We start from the raw sequence: 15,536 nt of genomic DNA on the forward strand, positions 1-15,536 counted from the left end.
TATTGTCAGGTTCTGGTGCTTTACTTTAAAAGCAGCACAACCAATAATTATGGTTATTTTAATGGGTGCCCTTGTTTCTTAATGCAGACAGGGAAGAAAAAAAAAAAAGGAATAACTCAGAGATAGACCATGTTATATGCGCTGGGTTCACTATCATTCTTTTAGCCTATTTTCTTCTATACTGTGAGACAAAGAATATACCAATTTAAGGAGACTATAGGAAAAACCCATCTTGAGAGTTGGGTTGAATAGTTCCCATTAAAGTATAACCTGGACATAGAAACTAGATTTAATATTCTATCAAGAAAATAAGTGACTTGGTAAGGCAGGTTTTAGCAATAGCTAATGAGACATGACAATAGTCATTAAAATTACCTTACTTTGCAGAATCCACAGAACAAGCTGTGACAAATCTCAAAATAATAAAAGTAGCAAATGAAAAATATCAACACTACGTATGGCATACCTTCATGGGAGAGCTGCTGTGTCTGTACCTGACCACAGACAATTCGCTCTCTAGTGAAAGCAGTCCATCAGCAAAAATTCACAGCCCTGTGTTTTTCTTTTGAATAAAGTATGTCTTCTGTTGTAATTATTTATAAAAACCAAAGCTAAAAATATAAACAGCAAATCAAAATATCTTATTTTCTGTATTTCTAATTTGTTTGAAAAGGATTATAATTTTTGGAAGTACATTTAAAAAGCAGAGATGGCATACTACACTCAAACCACTGAACAATGTTTTGAATATTATGGAAATACCAGTATAAAAATCTACTGTCAGCTGAGGTCGTTTACGAAGTGTTAAGAGAAACAAGAAAGGAGTAAATACAAGTAGGCTGCTCATTTCTCCCATAAAGAGAACCAGACCTTTATTCTACCTTATTGCTTTCCATAAGGATCAGTCAACTTCTTGATGGGTTAAAGGTTTTAACATGAGGGCCTAACTTGTGCCTGTTAGAAATACAAACCGAACTACAAGAAAGTACTACAATCATACTCTTAAAAAGGAGAATTCTGGGTCATTTCTATAGCTCTTCCTTCAAAAAGTAATGATCACAGCAATTATGTGAAGCCAAGACACTTCCTTATTGAGTACAAGAGCATGTATCCATTATTAAAGCCAAATGCTTCCCGATCATTGAATCTCCCTCACCCCAATTATCAATCATGGCCCCAAGCTATGAGATCCAAGCGGCAGCAATCCAACATTCTCATCGGAATAAGAAGGGAGATAAGTATTGTTCAACAAGAAGAATGTCTGGTATCTAGAATTACATAAAGTTAGAAATTCAAATAAACCAACCCCAAGTAATTCACTCTGCATGTCCAAAACTACAAGTCCTAATTTCATAGGGACAAGTCCTAGAAATCTGTACTCATTCATTTTACCATTAATAAATCTGGAAAAATTCTGTTGGTGTTTGTAAAGATTGTGGCAATGTGCCTGCTAAAATGTAAGTGCTTCTAAGTGCCTCTCTTTTTTACTAAAAGAGAAGCCATCAACATTTTGACTCTTTTCCTCACTTTGTCTTGGCATCACAAACACTGTTGCAGAGCAATTTCTTTCTCAGCCCTATTTTATATCTATAGTGTACTACAATATTAGTACACAGAAATGGATTCTTTGTTTAATCCAATAAGACATTTTGTCATTTTAATTTTAAAAACCGATAGATGATAATAAGAGAAGTTATAAACAGTTAAAATCAAAATTTAGAAGCCTTCTCCAGTGCTCTTCCTCCAGTGCCCTTCTGTTTTCACTTAAACAAAAAATTTTTTTTAAAAAAGGATCACCTAGGATTTCCTCTCATTTCTAGATTAAACTGCACATTTCACAGAAGTTTAATCAAGAATGGCAATTTTTATAGACATTCCTTTCAAAACTTGGGTTACAAGTGTTAAACTAATTGGAAAATGGCTAAGTAATGGAATACATTTGAGAAAGTTTCTTGCAATTATATATTAAGCCCTGTTCACCAAGTCATCTATCTAACCTATCACCTGTCAAGTGAATCATCTCCTAAAGTCCTAAAGGCTCTTCTTCACTACAGTGCTGAACTTTTGTGTAATTAAACATCCTTTTTCTCATCTATGAAAGAAAGGCAACTACACAGAACTCACTGGTGCCATATTTCTAGAAAGATATGCTTAGCCTCATACAACTCAAACGGTGCCTACATTTCTTTGCATAAGACATGAAAGCCAAATATCTTGTCGATGGTATGCATTTTTTAAATCTTTGAGATATGATTCACATACAATAAAATTCACTCTTTTCAAGTATATAATTCAATGTTTCTTTAGATTTGTGCAATCATTACTATCTAATTAGAGAACATTTTCATCATCCCTAAAACAAATCCCATATCAATGAGCAATCGGTTCCCCTTTCCCCTGCTCCAAGCCCCTAGCAATAACTAATCTAGCTCTGGTCTCTTTAAATTTGCTTATTCTGGACATTCCATATAAGTGGAATCATACCATATATGACCTTTTCTTTCTTACTTCTTTCAAGGTTCACCTATGTTGTAGCATGTATCAGTACTTCATTCCTTTTTATTGATGAATAATATTCCATTGTATGAATATACCACAGTTTATGCATTTATGAGTTGATGGACATTTGGGTCATTCCAATTTTTGACAATTATTAATAATACTGTTATAAATATCTGAATACAAGTTTTTGTATAGACAATTGTATGCATTTAAAGTCTCCTTTTATGACTTTTCCTAAGTAATCGACATTACAGCTACTCTTTTATTATTAATGGTAATGAGGCAGTACATATATAGCATAATGTCTAAAAGACTGGGCTCCAAGGACAGGCTGCCTAAAATCAAATCTTCAAAGCCATTCACTGGCTGTATGAACTTGGGCAAGTCATTTAACCTTGCTGAGCTTCAGTTTCTCTACCAGAGATAAGGACAATAATAATAACATCTATCTCTAGAGTTGTGATAAGAATAAATGATATAACTTACCATATCATATAACTTTAAAACAACTTAAAGTGTTTTGAACACAAAGGCCATTTTATGCAAAAAAATTTAAGTAAATAAAAACATATTTTGATGCACATTTTGATAAGGCATTGTAGCACAATCATGTGACCAACGAAGTAAATGTTAAACTTTTCTGTTTTCTGGAAAAAAGGTTTAAAAATATCTGAGCATGTGATAAAGTGGTATAGAACTAATATGCACATACACACATATATAAGTTAAACTGGGGAAATCTGAGTAAGACTGGTAGACTGTCAATGTCAATATCTTGGCTGTAATATTATACTACAGTTTTGCAAAATGTTATCGCCGAGGAAAATTAGGTAGAATGTACATGCCCAATTTGCATTATTTCATATAACTGCATTGAGTCTATAAATATCTCAATAAAAATTTAATTTAAAAAATGTGATCCCAGAATTAATTTACCAAAAGTCATTAAGCTGTATGTTTACAATTGATTACTTTTATGAAACAACTGCCATAGCCTTTAGAAATTACATTTAAAGAAAAAGCACCAACATTACTACCATCTTCACCATCGCCAAGACCTTTTATATTATTTTTCTCTTATGAGGGAGAATACAATACACATTTTCTAATTAAATGACATTATTTTTGTTAGTTCTACATCCTTCATTAAATCTTTTTTCAGTTTTTATTGAGATGTAATTGACATAACATGGTATAAGTTTGAGGTGTACAATGTAGTGATTTGATATATGTATATATTGGGAAATGATTACTGCAATAAAGTTAGTAAATACATCCATCACTTCACAGTTACAATTTGTGTGTGTGTGTGTGTGTGTGTGTGCGTGTGTGCGTGATGAGAACTTTCAATATCTACGCTCTTAGTAAGTTTCAAATATGCAATATAGAACTATTAACTCTCGTCACCATGCTATACATGACATCCTAGAACTCATATATCTTACCACTGGAAGTTTATACCCTTTGATCTCATTTACACCACCACCCACTTTCCTCCCGTTCATTAAATCTTGATTGAGTAGAACACTGCTAGGATCTATTAGGGAATAAAAAGACATAGAAATCTGATTTAATATTCTATCAACAGATATAAATATAATTTGAAAGAAACTCATAGTATTTTCAGTGAAGCAACCAATTTATTTTATGTCCTAAACTGTTGTTCCAAAACACTTCATCCCAATTTATTCACCTCTTAATTTAATTCTCAGATTATCTGGAGCTTGATTTCAAGTCAGTTTGAGTAACATCCCTTAGTAAGTATAAAATATTGAGTTCTTAAGACAGCAGGTAGGTATACATTATTACTAAATTTATTTTTACACAAAATATTGAAAATCCACCTACTATCTATTTCTACCTCTTGAAGCCTGGCACATTTAACTGCATTTCATGGCAAGTGGAGAATGCATAAATCAAAGCTGATAGAATTTACTATTTTGGAATGGACAACCAAAATCCATCTTATTGAGAAAAGATTATACATCTATCTTAAGTCAGTGATTTTCTGCACTGTACAGTGCAGGATTAGAATAATGCTGAACATAAGTAAATACAATGAATTCTTTCTGACTTGCAGTTACAATGATTCAAGCACTCACTTTACCCTCTCCCCTTCTGGAACTCTTCTACAATATACCAAATCAACAGATGTACTAGATAACCTCCTTAAATAATGTCACAGTATTCACTGAGCTTTGGCAGTGAGTCAGAATAGAAATTAGAGATCTAGACCAACTAAATACTGTATATTTGGCAAAATCATTTGTGGTTGTGTTCTTCAGCACAGTTTCTGAGATAACCACCAGTTCCACTTGGCAACCTGAGTCTCCCACAGTTATGTCTTTAATTGTAAAGTTGGCTTGTGAGATAATTTCCTGCTACTGGATTTCATGCCATTACTACTCTTAAGATTGGTGGCATAAGAGTTGAGAAAAATGTTATTTTGATAAACCAACACTGACAACTGGTCCAGAGTTTTAACCTGTTCTCATGATAGGAAACAATGATAGTAAAACAGTCTATATGATTCTTTATAAAACAAAGATTCCCTCTAGTAGTATGAGATGGCTAGGTAAGACTATTAAATTCTATTAAGCAACAGCAGCAACAAGTGAACTTGTAGTAGAAGCAATTAGAGCATTAAAAAGCAGATCTAATATTTCTAAGTACTACACATGCTAAAATGTCAAACATCTAGCTTTTGGAGACATTTTATTTCAAGGTAATTTCATAAGAACTTATAAGAATTCACCAATTTGGATTTGGGGCAGGTCGGAAAATAAGAGTTTCTGCCTAGGTGTGTCTGTGAATCATAAGACAGGCTTTTTAATGAGGTCAGCAAGTAAGGAAATACATTTCAATAGTGACATTTGGCTTACAACATTGTGTATGGGTGGGGCCTTGAAGGAATTGATAGAGATATTCTAACTTCAGCAAGTGAAACCAAAACATTAACTGCAGTTTTTATTACCTAATACAAGTCCATTGCCCAAACAGGACTTTGGAAGTCTGTCATAACAACTTCTAGGCAGGTGTATTTCACTTGTTCTGGAGCTGATGCTGACCTGCCAGTGCCTAGTCCATGTGCCACTGCATCAAAATTGCATCAATCCCTCTGTTTCCTGGCATGGCCCAGCACAATGCCAGATCTAATTTGAGCAATAAGAAAAAAAGAAAAAAAGCTTAGTAAATGTGTGAATTTAAAGAAAGCAAGGGAGTTCTCTCATTGCAAGTTAATTTCTCATTAACCATTAGTTCAATAAGAAAATAAGTGAAACAATACTGCAGTTTAAGAAAAACACTTGTCTTTGTCCACTTTGACTCCCCTAAAATTCAATTACCCAAGACAGTCCTATCTATAAAAATTTTTGGAGCACCCAGGTGGTATTGACTCTCACAAATATCATAAATAAAAAACTGAGTTTATGTCTTTTATTATAAACTATCCCATACTGATTCAAATGATTCTTCTTTTCTAATAAAGAAGAAAGTAGCACTCTTATTCAGATTGGTGAATAATACTCCCATCCCCTCCTTATAATCACTGAAGCCCTCATACAGCACTATAATTAGCAGCTATTTTTAGCATGCAAATAGGATGCATTAAATAACAAAATAGTCTAAATTTGATAGGAAAGAATAAGCCTTCATGGTCACAACCGGAATTATTAACCAGTGCACATATTCTTAGATATCAATGCGAGTGGAAAATAAATCTACTCTTAAACAGCTCGAAGATAGTACATACCATAACATTTAAAAAGTCCATAAAAAGTAGTTAGATACTAGTCTATTAGCAAAAAAAAAAAAAAAAAAAAAAAAAAAAAAAAAAAACCTGTTTATTTTTTTAATTCTGAATTGCTGGAATAGTTAACCATTGTTCTCTCAGCAAATAGTAAGCATTTATGCTAAATTCCTAAGTGTTCTTTCTTTAATATTTTATGACAAATAACTAACCAAATGAGCTGTTTCTGTTCTGCAGAGATGAGTAATACTTCTCCCTTGTAATCATGTGAAATAACCACTAGTATCAATGATTAAAGTAAACTGCTTTCCCAGAGATCAACATAGAGTTACAAAGTGAACTACTGGGGACAAATGGTTTCAGAAATCTGATTTATGGAGTAGTGTTCGTTATTTTCTTTCTGTCCATCTTTTAATCATCTACATACCTTCTAAATTTAAGCTTGACTTTGCAACCCTTCACTTACTTTGCTTAATAACATTAAAAGATGAGTATTTATTGCACTGAAATTTATATTCTACTTCAAACCTGTTATGAAACACACATGTAAACATGTAAAAGAATATAAGTCCCCTCCAGTATTTCAACTTTCCATTAAAATGCAAATATAATGATTTCATTAGTCAGGCAACAATACCCACAGTCTTAAACCAGACAAAACCAATAACTTTTTTTCTGTACATCCCAACTTCTCCCTAAGATACAATCTTACTCTTATGTTGGATCATTTGTTAATGAATATTTTTGCCTTTGGACTTGCATTATCCTTGATTGGAAGGGGAAAGCTAAAATATGTGATTTGAGATTTTAAATTCATAGATGTACCCTACTCCCTAGACAAGCAAATATAAAAATATTTCACTAAAGTTAAGCAAATAGTTGGAAAATAACCCTTCTTTCAGTTCCTAAACACTGGATGAAGTGTGTGTGGGGGGTGGGGGGAGTCACTCAATGCAATTAAAAGTATGTCATGAAGGCAATAGTCAGCAAATAACATTGTATTTTATATTCAACCTTCCGTGGAGTCTACCCAGGCCATACTTAATTTTGTCATAGGTAGAAAACTCTCCATGGAAACTCTGCTAGCTTAATAATACTATACAAGCAGCCCCAGTAAAAAGATTCAAGATTCAAGTGTGTGTATGGAGAGAGAGACAGAGAGACAGAGAGACAGAGAGACAGAGAGACAGAGGCAGAGAGTGTGTGTGTGTGTGTGTGTGTGTGTGTGTGTGTGTGTGTGTAAGAGGAGGAGGAGATGGAGGGGGTGGAGGAAGAAAAGAGACACAGAGAAAGGCAGAGAGATAAAAGACCCAAGAAAAGAGAACAGCCAAGAGAGAAAGAAATTTGGACGGGACTGTTAGAAAAAATGCTCTTTACTTCTCTGCTTCTTTGCTGGGATTGGGTTTCATTTCTTTCGGCGCCCCTGACCTTGCAGTCTTCCAACTCTCCACGCTCCCCCTCCCTCCCGCCCCCTCCCCCGGCCTGCGCCTGCCTTTGTGTCTGCCTGTCACTTACCGGGGAGCCCAACGAAGCGGATTCGGGAGAAGCACAAAGCCAGGATACAGATTTGCCCACAAATTCTCTTACACACATTCCCCAGGCTGCAAGGCACAGCCCATCGCAGAGCTGATGTACCTTGAGAGAGTGGGTTCTGGTCTTGTTTGGGGGACCAGAGAAACTATTCTTTCCTCTCTCGCTCGGCAGCACTAACAAAACGTGCGGACTCAAGGAAAAAACAAAACCTCACTTAGTGTACTCCAGTTCCACTCCCGGTGACATTCGCTCAGTACGCCCCCCAAAAAGGGGACAGGGGGACAGAAGGGGCGGACGCTAATCCAGAGGCAGAGCCAGATCCAGACCGACAGCACATAAAAGGGTCGAAAACCCCCCGTCACTGTTCTTTCCGGGGTGGGTTAGGATAGACCAGAGACTCGTCTGACTTAGAAGGGGAGTGGGAGGATTAGAGGGAAATGTAGTGCCCCCCAAAGCTGAACTATTTTAGAAAGGAAAGCAAAGAAAAATCACTTTCCTGGCGATAAAAGGCCGGGAAACCGGCTGGTCGGAGTCACAAAGGTAAGTTTTCCGGGTCCGGAGGAAGAGAGAAGAGAACCCAGAACTATAGGTTTAAAGGGGGGAGGAGGGGGAATTAAAACTATATTTGTCAGCCATGTTGAAGAGGCTCCAGTAATTTGTGAAGCTTCCCTCTTCCCTCTTGATATTTGTGGGTGACACTGCAGGGTTTGCTCCCCCGTCCCTGGAAGCCCGAGAGAAAGCGAAGGGGAGAGGAAAGGGAGAGTTTCGCGGCAAAAGAGAAGCGCTCTGACCTCGTTCTCGTCTCGCAGCCTTGCAGCAATCCAGCAGTTGCAGTCAGGTCTCCTTTCTAACAAATCCTAAAGGGCAGCCATCTTGCTTCCTTCTGCTTCTCTACGAAAGCAGCCTAGCCTCCGCATCAATATTCATAAGGCAGTTTGACGTCTGTTCTCATCACTCGGCGGGGCCGGCTTCTCGGGGCGGCCGCGCCGAGGGGGCGGACGTGACTCGCATGCGAGCCGGGCCTGGGCGCGCGGCGCTCGCGGGGAGGCGGCGGCCGCCCGAGCTCTGCGCCTTCTCCGCCCGGCCTCCTGCTCCTCCTCCGCCCAGCTGTCCTCCTCCTCCGCCCGGCCTCCGCTGCCGCCCTCGGTCCCTCAGCCACGGCTCCCAGGGAGGCAGCCCCCCGCCGGGGCGTCCCGCACCAAGGCCGAGGCACCCGGCGGCCGGACACTGGGGCGCGCGGTCGCGGCCGGGCTGCCCTGGCGCTTGGAGCTGGCAGAGCAGGGGAGCGGCGCGCCGGGCTGAGCGCGGGGCGGGGGCGGGCGCGGGGGAAGGTCCAGCCCCCGGGCGACGCGGCCCGACCCGGAGCAGCCGGGACCTTCGGACGGGTCTCCAGGCCGGGTTAAGGCGTGGTGCAGGCGCGCAGGGGGCGGTGGCGTGGCCGCCTGGCACCAGGATGTGAGACCCCGGGTTAAGCTTTGAAACTTTTCGTTGGTTCTGCACTCCGCCACCTCCTTCTAGGTATCTGCACACCCCGCCACCCCGCGCGCACCCACCTCCGCCCCGCACCCTCGCACTAGCTCTTGCTCCCACCTCGTTGCAGGCATCCCCGCACACGCCCCGCGCGCACCCACCTCCTCCCGCAAAGGCCCGCACCCCTATCCCCTGGCAGGTTCCCCCGCCCCGCCCCAGCTTTGGCATCCTCTCTGCACTGTCACTTTAATCTTGCCGAGCAGAAGCACTCCCCTGTTCGCTGAGGGCATGCCCTTAGTGCATTAGGGGCCTGTAGTTTTAAAGACACGACAAATTAGGAGACTGACCGAGTCCCGCTTCTCTCCGCGGTGGCCCACCTTCTGTTTACTTTGGGCACGTGCGCTGGGAACCAGAGGGATCTTCACAGACCCAACGAACTGCTCACCAGTGACGCGACTTTTCGCTAAATTCGGTTGTAAGAAATAAGCTTGCACCCTCAAATGCTTGACTTTTCTCCCGTCTGAGCCGCTATTGTGGCGGGGGGCGGGCGGAGGGGGTTCCACCCGTATAATTAAGTAACGAAGAAATCGACCCATTAAGAACAACATTCCCAAAGACGGACTCTCGATTTTCCGTGACATTCGGGACTCTACAGCTACGCCCGTCCTCTGACAGGAGTTTTTCTTTTCTATCGCCAACTAGTTTTACTTCGCTTTTTTGATAGTCTTTTTTTCCTAATCATATATTTTTTTTTTACTCGAAGATGAGATAAAAAACAAAGCCTATATGAATCATTATGTCAGATAGTAGTTTTTGAGATTTACCCTCTGTCTTTAAGTTCTTAGGTTACCGACATTGAAATGTTAATAGATATTTGGGGTACATCTTTCATGCATGGGATCGCTGCATTGTGATGACAATACTCTTAAGTCAACAGAAGTTATTTTGTGTATCCCACTGTTTTGTGTCTGTAATTTCTTTAGAAGTAAAGTGTTTTGCTAATTTTGTGAAATTGGAATATTTCTTCTTTGAAAAGGTTTAAAAAGGGACCTCTTTCTATGTAACACATTGTTGCTAAGATGAATGCTTAAAGTGCATTCTATTGAAACATTGTTTATTCCATTTCGAGACAAAGTTGACTCAGATTTCTGATTTTGCACAATCTAAGTAAAATCGTTCATTTTCCCCTAAGCATTTCATTCTGTGAAAATGAATTTGTCTTTTCTAATGGTACACTAATGTATCACCAAAAGTTTTGGCAATTGTTAATGAATTTTAAACTAGGAGGTTCCTTGGATTTGCTTTTCAAGTTCAAAAAGTAAAGTTGCCGAAGACCATGGCATATATTTATGTAGTGTACATTAGAGCAGAATTGTTGAAAGCATGGGTTTTGGAGCCCAACAGACCTAAGTGACTCTTGGCTCTATCTTTTACGAAAGTGTGACCTTGAGCATTGTACTTACCTCTGTATGTATCAGCTCTCTTATTTGCTAAGCACCTTCTAAAACAACAGGGCGTTGCAAAGATTAAATAAAACACTAGGTAAGTGCCTGAGTAGTTATTACTATTACTAATCATAAAACATCTACTTCCAGGAGTTTTGGCTAGAAACACATAATCTTACATTGAATAATATGTGGCAAACATTGTATTCACACATGTCTCATAAACATCTGTATATACCTTTAGTTACTTATATGGTAATTGTAAAAATAATCTTTAAGATCATCTCTTTATTTCATCTTTCAAATCTCTCTCTGTTATAACAGGTGGTTCTTGTCTATCTGGAATCATACTTGGCTTGCAGTTGGTTTTGCAACAGGCCCTAAACTTTTCCTTGCCAACTTCTTTCTCTGCACCCCCACCACACCCTTAACCACCATGACATTTGTTAATTTAAGAGAAAATACATTACTCCTCTTGGCTAATGTGACTTTTCAGCAGCAAAAGGAGTAAAATTCTTAAGGTTTCCAAGTATAAAATGTTTAGAGAGACTTTATATTGTTAATTAAAAAGAACTCTTACTTGCTATTTCTGGGAAATTAAAGATATGATGCACATAATCAGTTGTTTACTGGACATGAGTGCAGATTTGTATGGGTAATTCAGAGGCAGCTTTTATTAATTGTGTGCATTCTTCAGATTCTTCCTATAGGTGTGGATAATCTATTTTTAAAAGATAATTTGCTGTCTTAACAACAGTCAATTGTTATCAAATTCCTTACCATTTTTTTTCCCTCAAACTAGAAATAGCACTGCTTCCACACAGAGAAATCCTTGCTTCTTTAACAAAGAAAAAAGACTAATAGAACAAGTTCCACGACATGCTATTCTGTGTTAGAAAATTGACTTGATTGGCCTGGGCACCTGCTGTCTAACTCAGTTGCTCAGTCTCTAAGCCTCTTAGGGTGGAGGCAGCTTCCTGTCTGTTCTATCCATTAAAGAGCTGACAACAGCAGCTTGCTTTACAATGCAAATTTCTTATACTAACAACAACAACAACAAAAAAGGTAATTCTTAATTTCCTTCCCACCTGCAGAATAGGAAATTTTAAGGACTTGATTTTGTCTTTAACAAAGAAATAGTCGTGATACATACTTCTTTGAAATAATTATAGTGGTTTAACAAAAGCATTAAATCATACCCTGTTGTTTCCCATCTCTGAAAACATATTTCTGAAGTATGACATGATAAAGATTCTCTGCATGCTTAAAAGACAATTGACCTTCAAACAGCACAGCAGACATTGCTGTGAAGGGGCTTTCTTGTTGCCTTTTGTCTGGTGACATTACTGCACACCATATGAAGTTACATATTTAACATAGGTAGAATGCTAATTTAAAAAATCTCTAATAGATGAAACATTTAGACATAACATTTTAACTTATTGATAGAAATAATTACTAATAAAAACCATTACTGTCTAAAGCCAGGGGTCATAATATTATGAGGGTCTTGATAGAATATGATTTCTACTTACTTTTCTCTGACCTTTTTGCATATTGTTAATTTCTCTTTCTGTAATTTGGAAGTTTTAAAGAAAGAGATACAAATGTTATAATTCTAATTTACTTAAATCAAGAGCTATCCAATGTGTGTATTGATTTGATGGGGGCAAAACGAAAGTCCGATGAAATGCAAAAGTCTAATCCAGTTAAAATATAGCCAAAAGCATTATAAAAATAATATTAGGATCAAACATCATGGAACAAACATCATACAAATGTCTCCAGAAGTATTGTAAATATGTTGCTGATATCAATCTCTTTTCTTCTCATAAATTCTGACTTCACTATTTAGTAACTACTCTTATTCTCATCCAAATTTGGTAACTCAAATAATATCCCACTTTCTTTTGAGAGAATAATGTTTCAACTTTAATGACAAACTTTAATAATGAATAAATTTTAACTATTAGCAATTACCTCAGCACCATTTACATTTATATAGGATTTTATAGTTTTTAAATATTTTGTACACTATTATGTTTTTATGGTAATGTGTATACTATTACGCCTAATATTGAAAATCTTATGCCATATTCAAGATGGCATTTAATTTAATTTCCATCTAAAAAATATGAAAAATGAGGTTAAGTGACTTCCTCAAGGTCATATAAACTGTTAAGAGAAGAGCACCTCTCAAATGTATGTTTTGTGATTTTAAGATCAGGCCATTTTTTTATACCAAAACTATCCTCATAAATTTTCCTGCTCATCTTTCTTTAAATTTTTCTCACCATTATTAGTATGACTGATATAGGAATCTTCCCTTAAAAACTCAGAATAATTTTTCATTATTCTTTGTTATGAATAAATAAAAACAACTAAGCATCTATATTAACTTATTCTTAGTACTCCAAAGGTAATACTATTTGTTAAATACAGGCTATGCACAGAGCATTGGGATAATAGTTTTACCTCCTTTTCCCCTTTAAATTTAATGCTTATTACAACCAAATAATGTAGGTGATATCTTTTTGAGAATTAAGGGTTGAGTAGGTTGGTGGAATTAAAGAGCTGGAACCAAGGCCTAAATTTAGGATTGTCTGATTCTAAAGCTCCTGTCCATGCAAGTACACTGTGCTAGCTCCCCAGTTTAGCAGATATACAAATCTATGTGTACACCATGATAAGTTTTTCACATAATTAGTTTCTGGTTGGTTTGTTTGGGTTTTGTTTTTAGCAATAACCTCAGTGTTCATCTCTTCCTCACATAATGCAAAAGCAAAAGCAAAACAAAAAACCGGCCAAAACCCAAAATGAATTTTTCTTATCGTTTGCTTTCTACCTTTTTTTATTTTCCTTTTTAGTTTCCAGTTTTATGCTAAAAAGTTGGCATGCTTGAATTCTTTGGAACAATGATTACATTTCTTTAATGAACAAATGTGATACCACGCCCTTGACCCCTCCCCCTTTGTAGCTGCTTTATCTTAAGTCTTACCCCATTAACAAATTGTTTATAAAGATAAGTTCTATCTGTTTTCAGTATGTTTGTGGTGAAGGGGAGCTCTAGCACCCTTGATCTGCTCCTGACTTCCTTGAATGACTTAGGGTTCACTCCTGCCAAGCCGGGGAGCTGGCAGGTGGAAAGATCGCCACCTACTGAAAGCGTTAATAGGTCATGGATCTTTGGGGATAAAATCTTCAGAATGAGGATCGCATGAAATCTTTCCATTGGGAAAATAAATTAGAATCACCTGTGGAGCTTTCGAAACCTACGCACAACTAGCTTCTATTCCTCTACTCCCACCAGCAATTTGGAGGTTCTGATGAATGAGGTCTGGGATGGGGCTGGAGTAACAATAGTTTTCAGAAGATTCACAATTAGATGTACCATTCTGCTTAAAAATCACTAGTATAGCTTACTATGTAAAAAGACATGAAAACAAGTCATTTTACACCTAGTGAAAATAGGCACACAATGTTGTCACTCATGGAGCAAATGTTATCTATCACACCTTTACAAAGATCTAACCCAGTTGCCTATGACTCCCTTTTTGTATTTCATGTTGATTAAATCCTTCTAAGTTCTCTCATGACAGGTAAAAAAAAATAAATATTTTTTGAGGAGGTGATAAATAATTAGCAACCAAAGAATGAGCCCAGAATATCAGTAGTGAAAAACAAAGATTAGAGGGGAAATATAAATGATGGGACTGATAGCCTGATGTATCGGGGAAAAGAAGTATAGTATTGGAAGTTGCCTGAGTTCAAATAGTAAAGAATATTTTGGGATTTTTGTTCTCAAGGCAAAATTCTCATTTGAGTTTTATCACATTTTCCTATAAATTTTCAAATAATTCTTTAATCTAGACAGTTAGACAAATTGACTCTAATTTCTTTTTTTCCCCCAAAGTAATGGTCATACAATAGTGTATGAGTGTATTACATAGCATCATATTAGCCATTAGTGCAATTCTTCCTGGAAGGAAGAGCTATAGAGAATAAACTAGTTTTAGATCTCCATGAGTTAAATTAATCTCTTTCTTAAAGATATTCTTTATGGAAAAGGAAGAAAAATTTAAAAAGGAAATAGGGTAACCATTATTTGGCATCCCGTTTTCTTCATATATTCCAAAATGTGTTTTCATACTTTCTAGAAATGCGTGAAAAAATCTAATGAGATCTGACTCAGTGCCAACTCAGAGCCTGTGGGAGCATGAGAGGCCAGATAGTTTCCTGCAAAGCTCTGCTCTACCAACCTCTGTTTAATGTGTTTTCTTCTTTTCTATCCTGGAGCACAATATTATAACTATTTGGCAGAAACCTCCTTGATCTGTCAGTCATTAGGCATGCCTCTAAATTGAACATGGGTTGATTGCCAAACAACTGTTCTGCATCTTACATTGCCTTTACTCCTAAGAGAATAGATTATATCCAAGCAGTGACTACAAAATAGGAGTTCCTGAAAGAAAGGTTGGAGTAAAAGATGAAATAAACAGATATACACGAATGCACCCACGTTAAACTAGAACATCAAAAACAAATCCTAAAAGAGCTTTCATGGGGGCAGGGGTGCTAATTTTCATTTCTTAGAAATCTTATGATCACTGGCTCTAGTTAGACAGGGTACGGAGAGATAAGCAAGTGAGAAATACTGGAAAAGGACGTGTTTAGCATGGTGGTGGTGGCATGGTGGTTGTCAGGTGAGTGTGATCCTAATAGCGATACCAATATATTTTAATGAAGGAAGCTTTTCTGAATCTCCTTAAATTGTAAAACATCGATAGCCACTGCCTTCTAGTGAACAAGAACTAGAAGAGTCTCTAAAACTCAGGAAA

General features: G+C 37.5%; 1 protein-coding gene and 1 long non-coding RNA gene across 3 annotated transcripts in view; one reads left to right on the forward strand and one right to left on the reverse strand.

Annotated features, from left to right (window-relative positions):
* TET2 (tet methylcytosine dioxygenase 2) overlaps window positions 1-9,066 on the reverse strand; it is a 120,923-nt gene extending 111,857 nt beyond the window's left edge. For both annotated transcript variants that reach the window (XR_002780718.1, XM_023531376.1), the window contains exon 1: window positions 8,575-9,066. The gene's annotated coding sequence lies outside the window, so the exon portion shown is untranslated. The remainder of the gene's footprint in view (window positions 1-8,574) is intronic.
* The window catches only part of LOC111740702, a 120,044-nt gene continuing 112,262 nt past the window's right edge, over window positions 7,755-15,536 (forward strand). The window contains exon 1 of the long non-coding RNA XR_002780719.1: window positions 7,755-8,323. This is a non-coding gene — a long non-coding RNA (uncharacterized LOC111740702). The remainder of the gene's footprint in view (window positions 8,324-15,536) is intronic.

Source organism: Pteropus vampyrus, unplaced genomic scaffold (genome assembly GCF_000151845.1).
Source record: "Pteropus vampyrus isolate Shadow unplaced genomic scaffold, Pvam_2.0 Scaffold67, whole genome shotgun sequence".
NCBI lineage: Eukaryota > Metazoa > Chordata > Mammalia > Chiroptera > Pteropodidae > Pteropus > Pteropus vampyrus.